This window comes from Silene latifolia, chromosome Y, assembly GCF_048544455.1.
Source record: "Silene latifolia isolate original U9 population chromosome Y, ASM4854445v1, whole genome shotgun sequence".
Taxonomy (NCBI): Eukaryota; Viridiplantae; Streptophyta; class Magnoliopsida; order Caryophyllales; family Caryophyllaceae; genus Silene; species Silene latifolia.
In genome coordinates, this window is record NC_133538.1 from 351576483 (window position 1) to 351592076 (window position 15594).

The window sequence follows — 15594 nt, forward strand, 5'->3', positions numbered from 1 at the left end:
TAAAGCAAAGAGATCAACGAACGAGGAGCGACTAGTGCAACGAAAGACATCGTAATTCGGACTGAAGGGAAGGATGGCCTGACAGTAATGATGAGAGGCGTTGATAGTTTATTATCATGCGAGACCGTAGGAATGACAACTAGATGAGGCTTACACAGCCGCCATTCATAGGGTATAAGAATAAGAAATCTCTTAGAAATTGATTAGAATTAATAAATAGGCTAGGAGAGACTTCTTTTACGATGACTGTTAAATGGGCCAAGTAAAACGGGCTAAGTATATATATACTTAAGAGAAGGAAGAAAAATAAGTTTTGACATAAAATCTCGTCTACAAAATAATGAAATAAAATAATTTTCTTTTTCTTTTCCAGTTAAATAATGAGATATATTAATAATTCTTAAAAACATATTTGGGTTATTACAATCTTTGCCCCTTAAAAGGAACTCCATCCTCTAAGATCAAGTTTAGAAAACAGAAAATAATTTCTTGTATAAATGAGTGGTATTACAATCCACCCACCCTAAAAACAAAGTTCGTCCTCGAACTTAAAAATCTAAAACAATTTGTGTCTCAAAAATTTTTAAAAGGTTTTAAAGTGAAATCGACGATGTCAAGAAGTGACGATCTCAACACCTAACCAAGAAAGAACATGTCTCTGATACCAATTGTAACCACCCCGGTAAAACAAGAATGTAAATAAGTTCAAGGTGGCGGAAACACCTTGACGTCGGGGTAGCTACTTTAAAAAAAACTGAGTACAAAAAAATGAAAATAAAAGTTCTACGGGGAATAAATACCTCTATAACTCAAATGAAAAAAATTTCTAAAACAATTGTTTAATTAAACTAATAGTGTGCGCTAAAACAGGCGCTCTCTAACTCACTCGATGCAACCCTAGCAAATAATAAAAAGCAACCATCAACCACCTGTCAGTCATAAGAATGACAGCCACAGTCAGTGGTAAGGTCACTATAAATTATTAACTCTTTAAACTAAATAAATCAAATGACTCACAGGCAAAATAATTAACAAAGTAAAAATATACATATACTCTTATATCTAAGAATAATTGACAGTAATAATAAGTATAATTCACCAATAATAATCACCTTTATCACATAATGACAAGTAATAGCACATATATACATATAACTCCGAACAATAGTAATATTAATAGGATCGGTAGAATCGTGTTACCTTAAACCCTTTTCAAAATTTCAGCCAAACAATAAAGCAAAGAGATCAAGGAACGAGGAGCGACTAGCGCAACGAAAGACATCGTAATTCGGATTGAAGGGAAGGATGGTCGGACAGCAATGATGAGAGGCGTTGATGGTTTATTATCATGCGAGACCGTAGGAATGACAACTAAATGAGACTTATACAGCCGCCATTCATAGGCTATAAGAATAAGGGGGCGTTTGGTTAGAGAAAGGGAAAGGGAAAGGAAATTAGAAAGGGTAAGAAGGGGAAAGGTAAGGGATTACCTAAAACTTAACTAGTTGTTTGGTTATATCAAGAAAATGAAGTGATGTGGGTTGTGGTTTGTGGTTTGTTTTGGTGTACGGGTGGTGGTTTAGGTAGGATGGTGGTGGTGGCGGCGTGATGGTGGTGGTGGCAGTGGCGTCATGGTGGTGGTGGTGGTGGTAGTGGGGTGACTATGGTGGTTGTGATGGTGGTGGTGGCGTTATGGTGGCTGTGGCGGTGGTGGTTTATGTGGGATGGATGTGGTGGTGGTGGTGGCAGCGATGGAGTCTTGTTGGTGACGGGTGTGGTGGGAGTCGTAAATGTGATGGTAGGTCAATAAAGTGGTTGAAGGGTAACAAGGGTAATGAAATCTCATACCTTGGGGGGGGGGGGGGGTGTGGGGGTAAGGAATTAGATGGATTGAGGGGTAAGGAAGGGAATTGCATTCTCTTTGTTTGTGTCAAACAAACACCAACAAAGAGAATCAATAACTTTGTTTCCCTTTCCCTTTCTTATAGACCCCCAACCAAACGCCCCCTAAAAAAACTCTTAGAAATTGATTAGAATTAATAAATAGGCTAGGAGAGACTTCTTTAACGATGATTGCCAAATGGGCCAAGTAAAATGGGCTAAGTATATATACTTAAGAGAAGGAAGAAAAATAAGTTTTGACATAAATCTCGTATAAAAAATAATGAAATAAAATAAATTTATTTTTCTTTCCCAGCTAAATAATGAGAAATAATAATAATTCTTAAAAATATATTTGGGTTATTACAATCTTTCCCCCTTAAAAGGAACTTCATCCTCGAAGATCAAGTTTAGACAACATAAAATAATTTGTAAAAATGTGTGGTATTACAATCCACTCACCTTAAAAACAAAGTTCGTCCTCGAACTTAAAAATCTAAAACAATTTCTGTCTCAAAATTTTAAAAAGGTTCTAAAGGGAAATCGGCGGTGTCAAGATGTGACGATCTCAACACCTAAACAAGAAAGAACATGTCTCTGATACCAACTGTAACAACCCTGGTAAAACAATAATGTAAATAAGTTCAAGGTGGCGGAAACACCTTGACGCCGGGGTAGCTACTTAAAAATAACTGAGTACAAAAAAATGAAAATAAAAGTTCTACGGGGAATAAATACCCCTATAACTGAAATGAAATAAAAGTCTAAAACAATGTTTTAATTAAACTTATAGAGTGCGCTAAAATAGGCGCTCGCTAGCTCACTCAATGCAACCTGTAGATACCCAGTATCTGTCGAGTCTCCAACAAACACCCGATGATTATCGGACTACAACATGCTTAGGAACTACAACATGCTTAGGAATCGCAGCGTTTAATCGATAGTTTTGTATTACTATATGTCGGAAAACTCAAAAGGATTTCGAAAACAAAACATTTCAAAACTTTTCAAAAGTACCTGGAGTGTTTAATGCACGACGACGGGGTCGCAATGACACTAATTAGAGTCAAAACCGACACCGGACCAAAAATCGACTCAAAAATTCAAATCCCGACTCCAACAATCAATCAAATCGAGTCAAACACAAAAAACAAACTTTTCAAAGCTTCCATGTTAAGTATTCCCGGAATACTTGAATGGTCGTGTACAAATCATGTCATCCAAAATATAGGATAGAACAAATCATGATTTCAATTGCGTGATGGTGACAAGACAGCTCGAAGACCCGCGAAATGGCTCGCGCCTCTTCAAGTAGCCTATGCGGCCACGTCACTCAAAACGCACACAAACACCCATTTCTCTATAAATACCCACCTTCACACACCATAATCCTGACGCAAGTGTCCGCCCCTCATCTCTCCCTTAAAATTATCGACTCGACTTCATAAGTCATAAACCGGCACGTATTTTCGACCTACCGATCGAAAATACAAGCCTTACACATTGTTTGGTACCGTCATCGTGCATTAAATCACTTGACCGAACATCTCGACCAACTACACCATCACTAAACTTAAACAAAACACTCTTTTACATTGCTAAAACGGTTTTCAACCGAGTTTTCCGACCTAACAAGGTAATACACTTTCGTCGATTTCTCGTCTCAAGCCTAGCATGTAAGTATGAGGGTGTAAAAATCCTCTTCTTTTATGTTTTTCATCTGTTTTATGACAATAACATGATAAAACATGCATAGCAGAGAGGCTCGCGCCTCAATGCCCTCTCAGGCCTTAATCCAACCTAGTTTGCTCTCATCTTTCCTTTTTATTTTATTTCTCATTTGCAATCGGTTTTTACCATTTCAAATATTTCAAATCATTTTCATGATAAACTTTTAACCATAATACATTTTCACCCTTGGTTCCTCATACCATGACGGTTTAATCCGTGTTTCGGTGATGATATTTGGTTAATCACATTTTAAAAGGTATTTTAAAACCTTTTATTTCATTTCTTTACAATTCAAATCAAACATATTAGTCACAAATACAAAGTCATCATTGGTTCCATATACCATGTTGATTTTAACACGAGCACGATGATAAACATTGACTAATTAAAAACGATTGAACTTAAAACAATTAGTTCATAATCATTTTTCAAAACTATTCATGTCAAGTTAGAAAAACCGAACCCGACATCGAATATTGTCAATATAATGACGATTATTCAAGTCTCGTTCCTCATATTGACGCAAAAGTGGTCTAAACGACCTTTTCAAACCAAGACGGGATCAAACACCCTCTTTTCAAACCATTTTACAAACATTTTAACAGTCAGAAGATGTCCCTTGGACAGTCTGCTGACTCGCGCCTAAACAGGCCAACCATTTTCAAGTTTTCAAACCAGGACAGACCTGCTTGCATCGCCTGACGGCTCGCGCCTCAATAGGCTGCCTGATGCAGACCCTGTTTCCTTTCCAGCACTTGTCTAAGAAGATCCTGACTTCGGTTAACCCGAATACAGGACGGATCAGATGACAAATTGTGGACATGGGCCACCCGCGCCGCGTGCACCCGCGCGTTGTTGGGTTTGAGGGAGCGGCAATTCTCCTACAGAACCTTGGTTTGCCAAAGCATGTCATGGGCCGTTACCGATTTGTGAGGCATTGAAACTGATGAAAGGTTGAATAAGCCTGCATTTGTGGAGGCGCCACCAATTTATTGTGGAAAAATTGGAAACCGTTCGAATACCTCGTGCCATGTCAAGACACAAAGTAATGACTTGAATACTAAGAACTTGTTACCCTTAGCATTCTATGTCTATAATGACTCTCGAGATGCCAATGGATACGGATGTCCAGAGATAACTGGAGTAAGGGGTGAGGGAACGTATTAGGAAATTCTTTAATTCGAACACCTAATCCCGCCCGCCTCGATAGCGACCTCTACTAATGATTAGGGAAATCGGTCATATTTGATATGTCGTCGATGTAATGTAAGCAATGCAACAAACATGGATTAATCCTATCATGTGAAATTAGACTATATCCGTTAACACATGTTTTAGCAAACAATTTGGTCGAAGTAAATGTTAGATTCAATTCGTGTGAATACCATACAATTAAATCATGCATAGTAATAATGAAAAATGAATTACAATTATTAAGATTACATAAAAATGACAAGGTTTATTTTATCTACGTCAAAAGCACACTGAAAGACGGGATTTCAAAGAAGAAAATAAAAAGAAAATATATTAGAATTAAAATATGAAAATACGTTAGATTAGAGGTGATAATACGAATAATAGTTGATTTAAACCGTAATTAGGAGCTACGTCACAGCGAGAAAGAGTTCAGAGGCAGAAACCAACCCAGAACAGGCGCATCATTTGCTGTGTCTTCTGGAAGAGGCGCAACACTTTATGCGTCTGTTCTCGAGCTGGATTCTGGCTGTGAAGTCAGAATCGCAACACCGTTATCGTTCATTGGTAGATTTAGGATGAATTATCGATATTAGGCTCGAATTGAAGTGTTTTAACCAATTATATGTATCTGGACAAGTCATAAAATGAATTAAAACGAGAAATTATAGCGGTTTACATGATTGTGATTATACGATGAACTCACGTCGGAAATACAAAAGAAACGAAACTTGAGATTAGATTAAGATGAAACTGGACAAATAAGACTCGGAAGAAAACTTATGTATCAAATTAGGATTCCAGAACCCCGATATGAACAAGTCGAAACTCCGAAGGATCGGTTTGAACTAAAACGGCGAAAACCCGCAAGTATTGAATTACTCAGGATTATGGACGAATTAAGCATTGTAAACTAAAAGGGAATTGTTAAAATATGATTTATATACTGAAATAACAAAGAAAACGAAGAAAAATGAAAGAATAAGAAAAGGAGGAAACTTGCAGGAAGCCGAGGAAGAAGAAGAAGAGCAGGAGCAGTAAGCAGCCTCTGGAAGAGGCGCAACAAGGCTTTGATCCTTCCTGAAGGAGCAGCTGCTGCTACATTTCTTCTCGACGTCTGACCTCTGCTGTTTCGTAAGAACGACTTTAAAAGGTGGGTTCTAAATCGGTTTTCGAACATGCCCCTGATATAGATTTACATTAATTGATACAAACTAAAAGTACAATAACAAAATGGGATTTATACCCTCAGACTTACATGTTTTACGAAACGAGATTGACTAAAGTTATCGTTTAGTGATTGCTCGACTCGAATAGGCGTGGAAAGTGCCCTCGTCAGAGGATTTAGTAGATTGATTAGGTTGATTAAAGGTGGAGTTGGTCAAGTTGGTCGGTCTATGCAACGTGACTGGGACTCAGAATGATCTGAGCTTACGTGGTCTATTGATAAGCATGTAGGCGTCGAATGGCAATAGCGTAGTCTAGAATGGAAAGAGAGAGAAAGAAGGGGCGGAACACTCGCGTGCCAAATATGGAGGCCGAAGGCCTCTATTTATACTAAACATAAGGAAGAGTTTAGGAATGACACGGATTTGGAAACAAATCTCGGAAATATTATGAAAAAGGCAAAAAGAGGGCTGGAGAAGAGGCGCAGCAAGAGCTGCGATTCTTCGAAGAGGCGCAGCACTTGCTGCGTCATTTCCCCAGAAGTTTCCTCCTTTGCAAGAAAGATTTCCGCGTTTTATTATGGAATTTAAGTAGATTTACACTTCCTTATTCCATAAAACACAATATTATGGTAGATATTTACTTAAAATATTTAACTTTAATTAGGAATACATATCTAGAGAATTCTAGAACATTCCGGAATATTTTGACTCGGCATTTAAACGGTTTTTAGAAAATGAAGCGGTTTTTGACCCGGACTCCAAATGAACTCTAATTGTTGTCAAAATGACCGTATTGGTGCGTAGATGATGACCAAGAGGTTAACTCGAGTGTTTGAGGTATCACTTGACAATGAACTTACGGACTTTTATAAATCGTTCCGCATATCAAACATGCGGCCCGATCATCACTAGGTGGTTGGCGGGAGGTATAGAAATGAGGTATCTACAGAGTCCCCACTTTGAATGAGGCTTGGACGAAGCAAAAGTCAAAGTATAGCCATGAGGTCAATCGAAGATTACAACCTGACGACTATGGCGACACGAGGCGGCTCAAGGGGTCTGAACCAAGGACCTATCATCAGGAACATTTTAGAGTCTGTCAACTGTCGGGGAGGGTCGTTTAAAGTCCATTAGACTACGTAAGGAAGCTCGCCAGCCATAAGAGAAAACCATACCTGAGACATCCTTGGGTGAAGGATTTGAAGGTACTCTTAAGTGAATTTTATCTTTAACTCCGTGAGGAAGAATCATATGTTGAGTTGACAATGGCGCACCCTTGGCTCTGCTGAGGAGAAAATAAAAGATCGACAATGACGCGCCCTTGGCATTACTGAGGAAAAGTGTTCGATCGACAACGCCGCATCCTTGGCACCGATGAGGAGAAAATATGCTCGGGTCGTTTGCAAGCAAAATTCCGATAAAAAGGAGAAGGCTATGAACTGTATTTAGTGATTACGAATTCTCGTTGGGGAACAAAAATGTCATGGTTGTCTCTAGTCTGTTGAAGATAAAATGTCGATTCGGACGAAGAGAACGCCTAAAAAGGAGCCATATGTTGAAGATAAGATGTCGGGGAAGAGGCGCATGAAGTCCGGGCCCACAAATAACGAACCTCTGAGGAAAATCGCTGAGGAAAAAGCGCAGCAACAACTGCGAGTCTTGGAAGAGGCGCAGCAAGCGCTGCGTCTTCTCCCGAGCTCACCCCTGGGTAAAAACCCGACTTAATGCTGTGTTTATTTCATTTTAAAAAACACAAATATTTCATTTTCTTAAAAAACCCAAACAAATTCCAACCAAAATCCGTCAAAACTTGATCAAAACTCGCCATAAATCATGACTAATTGACGTATGTGTCTTGTACTTGCTTTATTTTGCATTTGAGCTTTGATTTGGGTCAAAAAATTAGGTTTATATACCCATTTTTGATCGAAAATTTGGGGCTTTTGCCCCAAATGGATTTGTCTCATGAAATTAAGATTAGAAATGAGTAATTGATCATATTAGAAACATAACCATGTATCTCTTTCGAATTTTCGTCAAGTATTACGGTCCTCATGCGCTATATAAGGGCCATGGTCCATCCGGAGTTGATGGAGAAGGGGACTTCTCCTCCCACTGCCGGTCCTGGAATCCTCTTGGAGGTATGTACCTTTCTTGAAAATATGATTTTTTTTTTTGTAGAGAATGATTTGTAATTATTATTATTTTGACTGCAGGCGTGGGTGTACTCTTACATCCATGGCTTTGCACCCACGAGGCGGAGGACGTACCGAGAGCATACCCCATCGTGAGGGACTGGATAGTGTATCATCAAAAGAGCCATCAGCCTTCTTACGATGTTTGTCGGAGGGGCGTGAATGCCCTGAGTTTAGACAGTGTAAGTGTCTTCTGTCTTCATTTTATTTTTCCTTTATTTAGAGGTGATCATAGGAATGACCCCTCGTCTTCTTGGTTTTGTGGGTGTCCAGGCCTTGGGAGAGTTACTTTGGGGCTCCGGCCTTTGTGGCTGAGGTTCTCCGTCCCCGGAGATCGAGTAGGTTGTTGTTGACGACACCCATGGGGCCTGTGTGGTACTTGGGTGAGCGTTTGATTCGGCAGTGCTCTTCTGACGCCTTTACGGTTCCCATCGACCCTCCACGGACGATGTTTAGGGAGGCTTCGGAGACTGAGAAGGCAGCTGACCTGGCTGGCGCGAGTGGTGATGCCATCCTTCTCCCAGGTGAGGAGTATGTTGGGCTTGTTCACCGGAGGCTAGCGTACTGGCCGATCGTGGTAAGCATAATTACCGTTTTCTTGTCTTTGATAGATCTGATAAATGATGAATGATTAGCAAATAATGAACCACTTGAGTTTTGTAGAAGATCGAGGTGGCGGGCGTCGAGCCCCTTGCTTTTCCAGAGAAGTTGGAGTACACTTACTCGGCGGGCATGACGGTGATCTCGGAGATCCAGTCTTTCAGCGACGGTGACTGACGCCGGTTTGAATGAGTGGTTGCACGTTGTGCGGAGGGTAAGCCCCTAGCTTTGGCTATTTTAGTATTTTATGCTTTATTACATATGAATGTATTTGCTTGAACCTTATCCGTATTTGAATGAAGGTGGCGCCGTCCAGGCATGTGGAGCTGTGGAGGATGGCCAACCGGCTGCGAGTTACAGCTATTGAAGCCCTTATACTGGTGGCTCGGGGCGGCAGGTATGAACCTTTTGTACCCGTCTTTATTTTTTATTACCTCCAATTTCGTGAAGTGAAGTATCACTCCATTTTTTGTGTAGAGGGAGCGTGACCTGGCGCAGTCCCAGGAGGAGACGACCCGTTTGCTGAGAGAGCTCGAGGCGAGAGATGCTGAGATCACTCCATATTTTGATGTATATTTTTGCATTTTGGTTGTATATATGACGACCTGCGTGCCTTTGCTGCTGGGTGTTTGTTGTATCTGCAGGTTAGCTTTGAAAACAGGTTTGGCATATGACGGTTTGCGCCGTCATGCTGCCGAAATTCATATAACAAAAAGAATTAAGATGGCCTAAATTAGCGCAAAAAATGAAGAAAATGAAAAAAAGAGAAAATAGTGCGAAGAAAAAGGAAAAAAGAAAAAAAGTTCCCGAAAATGAACAAATGACGCGACCGGACGGGAGGGAGGGCTACCCCCTAAAAAAAGAATTTAAAAGAAATGTCTAAATGTGTCATAAAAATTTTTGAAAAGAGGGAGTGAAATGATTCCCTGAAAACAAAAAGAAAAGAAAAGTAAAGACAAATAAGTGTGCGTATTTGGCGAAAATGTTGATTTTGCCTCGAAAAGCGAACCCGTAAAAAATTAGGCAACATAAATTTGGTAATTAATCGAAATTACCGAATTAAGCCCCTATAGGAATAGGAAACTTTAACTTAAATAGATTAGGAAAGATCCCGCGGCTGTCAAACGAGGAAAAAATCCTGGGGAAGAGGCGCAGCAGGAGCTGCGATCCTTCGAAGAGGCGCAGCTGGTGCTGCGTCTTCTCTCCAGCTAGTCGGTTCTCGGCAGAATTTAGGAAACGTCGAATAGTATAAATAGAGGCCTCGGTTGAGCTTCTATTCTGACAATTCTTCCTTGACTTCGTCTATTACATAAAACCTCATATATCTTCTTAAATTTTTCTAAAAAATTTGGATGCCTTTTGAAAATCGCATTAAGGAGTGGACGAATGAATTTACAAATTTGGAGAAACACGACATGGGTGCTTTTAACTTAGGACCAATCATTAGTTTTAAGCTAGTGAAAGTAATTAGGACCTTTTTGGATGCATGTCTTGAATATTGGGACCCGAATTTTCAGGAATTTGCCTTTCCGGGAGGCGAAATTTGTCCTTTTCCTGAAGAAATTACCGCGGTTCGAGGATGGGATGCAGAAAGTGTTCCAGCTATACCTCCTAGCTCTCAAGGCTATAAAAATAAATTTAGGGATTTGCTTTGATTGACCAAGGCTGAGGTAAACCGTCTTGTGACCTCAAAAGGTGTCCGTATGTTTGAATTTGTCGATCGATTTATAAATAGGGAGGACCCTACTATCTCTTATGTGGCGAGACGCAGAGCTTATGGATTTTGCCTTCTTCATTGCTATGTTCTACGAGGGCATATGGACAAAGAGATGAGAGGCGACCCTCGATTTTTAGGCATAGTGGAGCAAATGGAACTGCGTAGGAGCCCAGCATGCTTAGTTCCAGGGGAGACCATTCTTGGATTGGACAACAGGAAGGTGAAACGCGAGCATTCTTATCTTAGGAGTCATATTATTTTACAGGCAAGAACCCGTTTCTGTCCTACTAGGCCATTTTTTTTTTCGTTTCGGCGGGTTTTGGATACTAACTTCCGTCCCCTTTTTTGCAGATTTGGCTAATGGAAAGGCTGCGGTGGATCGTGTTAGGTTCATATACCTATTATTAGACTCTTCTAATAGTGAACTAATTAACATATTAATGTAAGTTTATTAGATTTAGTGCATGCATAACTAAATAAGTGATAAAATAAGAAAAACAATGTCCCTTACATTGTTATATGGCTCGAAAATTTGGGCACAAATAAGGTCACCTTCCTTATTTGTTCTTGAGCTTAAATATAACGGATGATCCTCCTTAATCCCAATGTAGATATCCTCCTCTTGATTGCACCCAAAACAAATCCGTTAAACTAATTTATTAAGTAACTAGATTAATATAGTAGTATCCTTAAAATGATTCTAATAATATTCTTATTACTACACTAGTAATCTTATATTGTTATTAGAATTTAGGATGAACAATCTTTGGATTTTCTAAAACTAGTTTAGAGAGAAGTGGGAGAGAAAGAGGTAAGAATGCATGTGAATATGGAGAAATGTAAAATGAGAACAAAAATTTCACAAATAAAATGAGGGAGTGCCGGGTATGGGGAAGGCTAAATGCCAAACCTTGGCATCTCCTTTTACTCTTCTCTATATTGTAGGTGTGTAAGGCTAGATAGTGTAGGTGTGATTATTTAAATTTTATCACATAAAATAATATCATCCACACTTCACTACAACCTCCATTTCGGTCCATATGTATAAAATGGACTACCATTTTATTTTGTCAATTTGTCATTTGTCACATAATATGTCACATGTAGAATGTAACATGTAATTAATTAATTTAATGCATATTTATCAAATAAATATCATTTTATAAATTAATTAAATCACACACAACAAATTGACTAGTGATTCTTGATCACATAAATAAAATGAGTCATATACTTATAATTCACAACATATTGTAATTATAATTAACCATTCATTATTATCTCAGTTGTTTCACAAACAATAATCAATTTTAGTAATAAAGTATTTTAATTACTAAAATAAATCTTATTTAATCCAATTACAATAAGATATAAATATTCTCTCTCACAAATGAATTGTTCAATTTTAAGGAATTAATTAACTTGTATCATCATACAATTAATCAATTTGTCTATTAAGGGAATTGTCCTATAGGTGTGACCTTAAGGGATCAACTGATCACCACCGTCAAACGACAGTAATGTCAAACTCTAGTTACCCAATCATTACTGATTAATGTTGATCAGTTGAGTATATAAATGAATCATCTCTTACGTATTCTTAATTTGAGATTTAAACATGTGATCGCACTATTGTTGAGGACACATACTCCACCAATCTCCCACTTGTCCGAGACAAGTGTGCGTCACCAATTCTCTTATCCTATTACAATCTCCAACTCAATGCAAGGTGTCTCGTAGGTCGTACTTGCATTTGATCATATCTTGAGTGGTTTCCTCGATCTGGAGAGTAACTATCTGACCGGAATTATCTACCGTAGATACCATCCGAGCGTGGCCACGCATTTTCAGTTCACTGCTCCTCGAGTGGCTCTGAGATTTCAAACAACCCTGACAAGGAGGTGGACAATTCCTATCGCACTATTCCCTTCGCATAGCCACAGTTCATGATGACTCAAAATACACTCATTTGACCTCAGTTACGACAGTCGCAGAGAATAAATTAAAGCCATTCAGAATTTTGTGCCAACTTGGGCGAATAGTCTCTAGTTAAAAGAATTGACTCATAAGAATACTATAGTAGCTCTTGCCATGACCAGGCTTTATGAATTACCAGAACTCTATAAGCGGTCACTGCCCGACAGAGTGTCCTATACAGTCTGTCTATGTGATCGACTAGTTATCCCATATGACTCTATGGCACTTGAACTTGCCATCAATCACATCACACTCTAGTCACTTTGAGACGTCACCTCCTTTAAGTAACCAGGGGCGAATACTATGTTAATCCAGTTCACTTCAATGGGGTTCAATATTGTCTCAATAACCCATTTGGATTTAACAAAGTAATAAACGAGTTTAAAGAAACTCAAACGATAAATGCGATTATCATATATGAATTATCAATACACTATTACTACTTCATATCTTATAATCTAAAGTGTACCTTTTACAGTAGTTGAAGTGCAATAAAAGCTTGGCAAGTGGATATACCATGTATCCAAATATTCTAACTTTATGAATTGCTATTTTCTTCTATTCAATGTTATTTCTAATAACATGAATTTATCTAAGTATATGTCTAGTCTTCTTACTAGACTTGGGCTCTTTAGCTTGAAAGATGCTCCCACTGTTATCTCATAACTTGTGATAAAGTCATTGGTAGAGGGATTCACTCTTATTCCCTATGTTGACCATTTTATCACAATTTACTTAGATTCTGTTTGTAGAATTTGCAATGGTCAAAACTAAAACATGTCTCTAGTCTCTTACTCCTAAGTCAATAAAATTAGCCTAGGATTTCGATAATTCCTTATAGGTTTGGAAACTAAAGTTTGTGTAACCCTTCAACACAAAACTTAGTCTATCATCCAAACATAAGAACGAATCCTCAATTCTCCTCAAGAATTTTAAGGATGTTCTTTAAGGCTTTCACAAGACCATCATTCGAGTTAACTTGTTATTGACTTATTATGCTCCAATCATATGATTCATCACGGCATGTGCATTTAATGGCATACATGATCGTTCTAATGACGGAAACATTAGAAATCAATTTCATGTGATCAACAACTTATTAGGTTCAGTGAATGACTATGACTCTATCATAGCAATTCCACTTTCATCAACATGAATAACCTACTCATCCTTGTTGATGTAAAACAGATATGAAAGATATTATCATCATAAGACTCTCGACTCTATGCCAATATTTCTTACATAGATTCGGAAATCTAAAATACATCGCACCTTTTCCTACTCTTTCAATCACTCTTTCACTGAAGAGAGTATTGGTACATTATTCTCAATAAATAATATGTTATCAACATATAAGATATGAGAAAATAATTCTGGCTCCACTTAACTTCATGTATAAATATGATTCTTCAACAATGTGAATGAAACCGTTCTCATTTATCACATGAACGAAAAGGCTTGCTTAAGACCATTCTAGGATTACTTAAGAAAGATTTGCATAATATGTGAGGATTCCTAGATCTTTATCTAAGGTTTTGTGTTCCATACACATCCTTTTCTAAATTCCCATTTTAGAAAAGCGAACTTTTTAATACTATTTGCCATTCTTCATCAAAATGAAACGTGGCAATTCCTAACATGATTTATCTTGATCAAAATCTTCATGTCAATCTATGCTCTTAGGTACTCTAAATCTCTATTTACTTTAAAGAGACCCACGCCTTAAAGTAAATCTACTCGTGAGATTGTAATGCTATAGCTATTATGCAACAAAGTCGATTTGGGACTGCTCGCAATTGATCATTCAATAGGTCATAATACCATTACTTTCAAAAAGTAACATATTAACAATAAGACATGTGTACATTACTCCCATTCTATCTTAATAGATTATAGTTCCATTACTTTCAAAAAGTAACACATTGACTATAAGACATGTTTGTGACGATCTACTCCTACTCTATCTCTTAGAAATACTACTATCTTCTTAAGAGATAGATTTGTGAGTTACAAACATATATGGTGAAGTAATAGAAGTTTGTCTAGACTGACGTGATAGCTCATAAAAGACCAGCTCTATTATGGCAGCTTGATTCATGTAATATGCATGTCTGATCCATGTCATATGTTAAATAGACTTGCTATTTTAGGTATCTCCAGGTTGACCCTCCAGATTAAAATAAAAATCCCCAAAATTGAGTTCAACAACTCAACCCGACTCATATTAGTTTGATCTTATGGGTAGTGACACAAGGTCATAATTCATATATAATAAAACAAATTCATTACTTAAATCTTTGCCACCTACGATCGGATCGTAATGCTTTAATTCCTTTTGTACAATTGGCTCTCTACTTTATTAAGAAATTATTTAAATTTCTCAAATGCTTCACTTTTATATTTGATTAAGTAAACATACCCATATCTACTTAAATCATCGGTAAAAGTGATGAGGTAGTCATAGTTTCCCCTTGCGGTGATGCTCATTTGACCACATACATCGGCATGTATTAGTCCCAACAAATCACTTGCTCGTGTCCCTTTACCACTAAAGGGGGTATGAATCAATTTGGAAAGGAGACAAGATTTGCATATTTCATATGATTGAAAATCAAATGGTCCAATAAAACTAGTCGACACTAGCCTTTTAATGCGTTTCTCATTTATGTCACCTAATTGAAAAGGGCCAAATGTACAAATCATTTGGATCACTTGTTATAAGTCTTTTGGATTGTATGTTATAGATATATTTAGTTGAGTTGGAAGTGTCTAAAACATAAATACCATTTATAGAAGTGGCTTGGCTCATGGTCAAGTCATATTCAACAAAATACAATGATTGTTTTTGATGGCAAAAGAATAATCCTTCCATGTCTAACATAGAAATGGAAATAATGTTTTTAGACAAAATGGTTACATAATAACAATTATGTAAGTACAACTCAAAGCTATTAGCTAAAACAAGTACATAAGTCCCTCTTGAAGTGGCAGCTACCCTAGCTCCATTTCTTAGTCGAAGATCTACATCACACTTGTTTAGCTTTTCCACATTTCCGAGCCCCTGTAAATGATTATAAAGGTGAAAACCACAACCGGTATCCAATACCCACGTTGAGGTGGAATTATAATT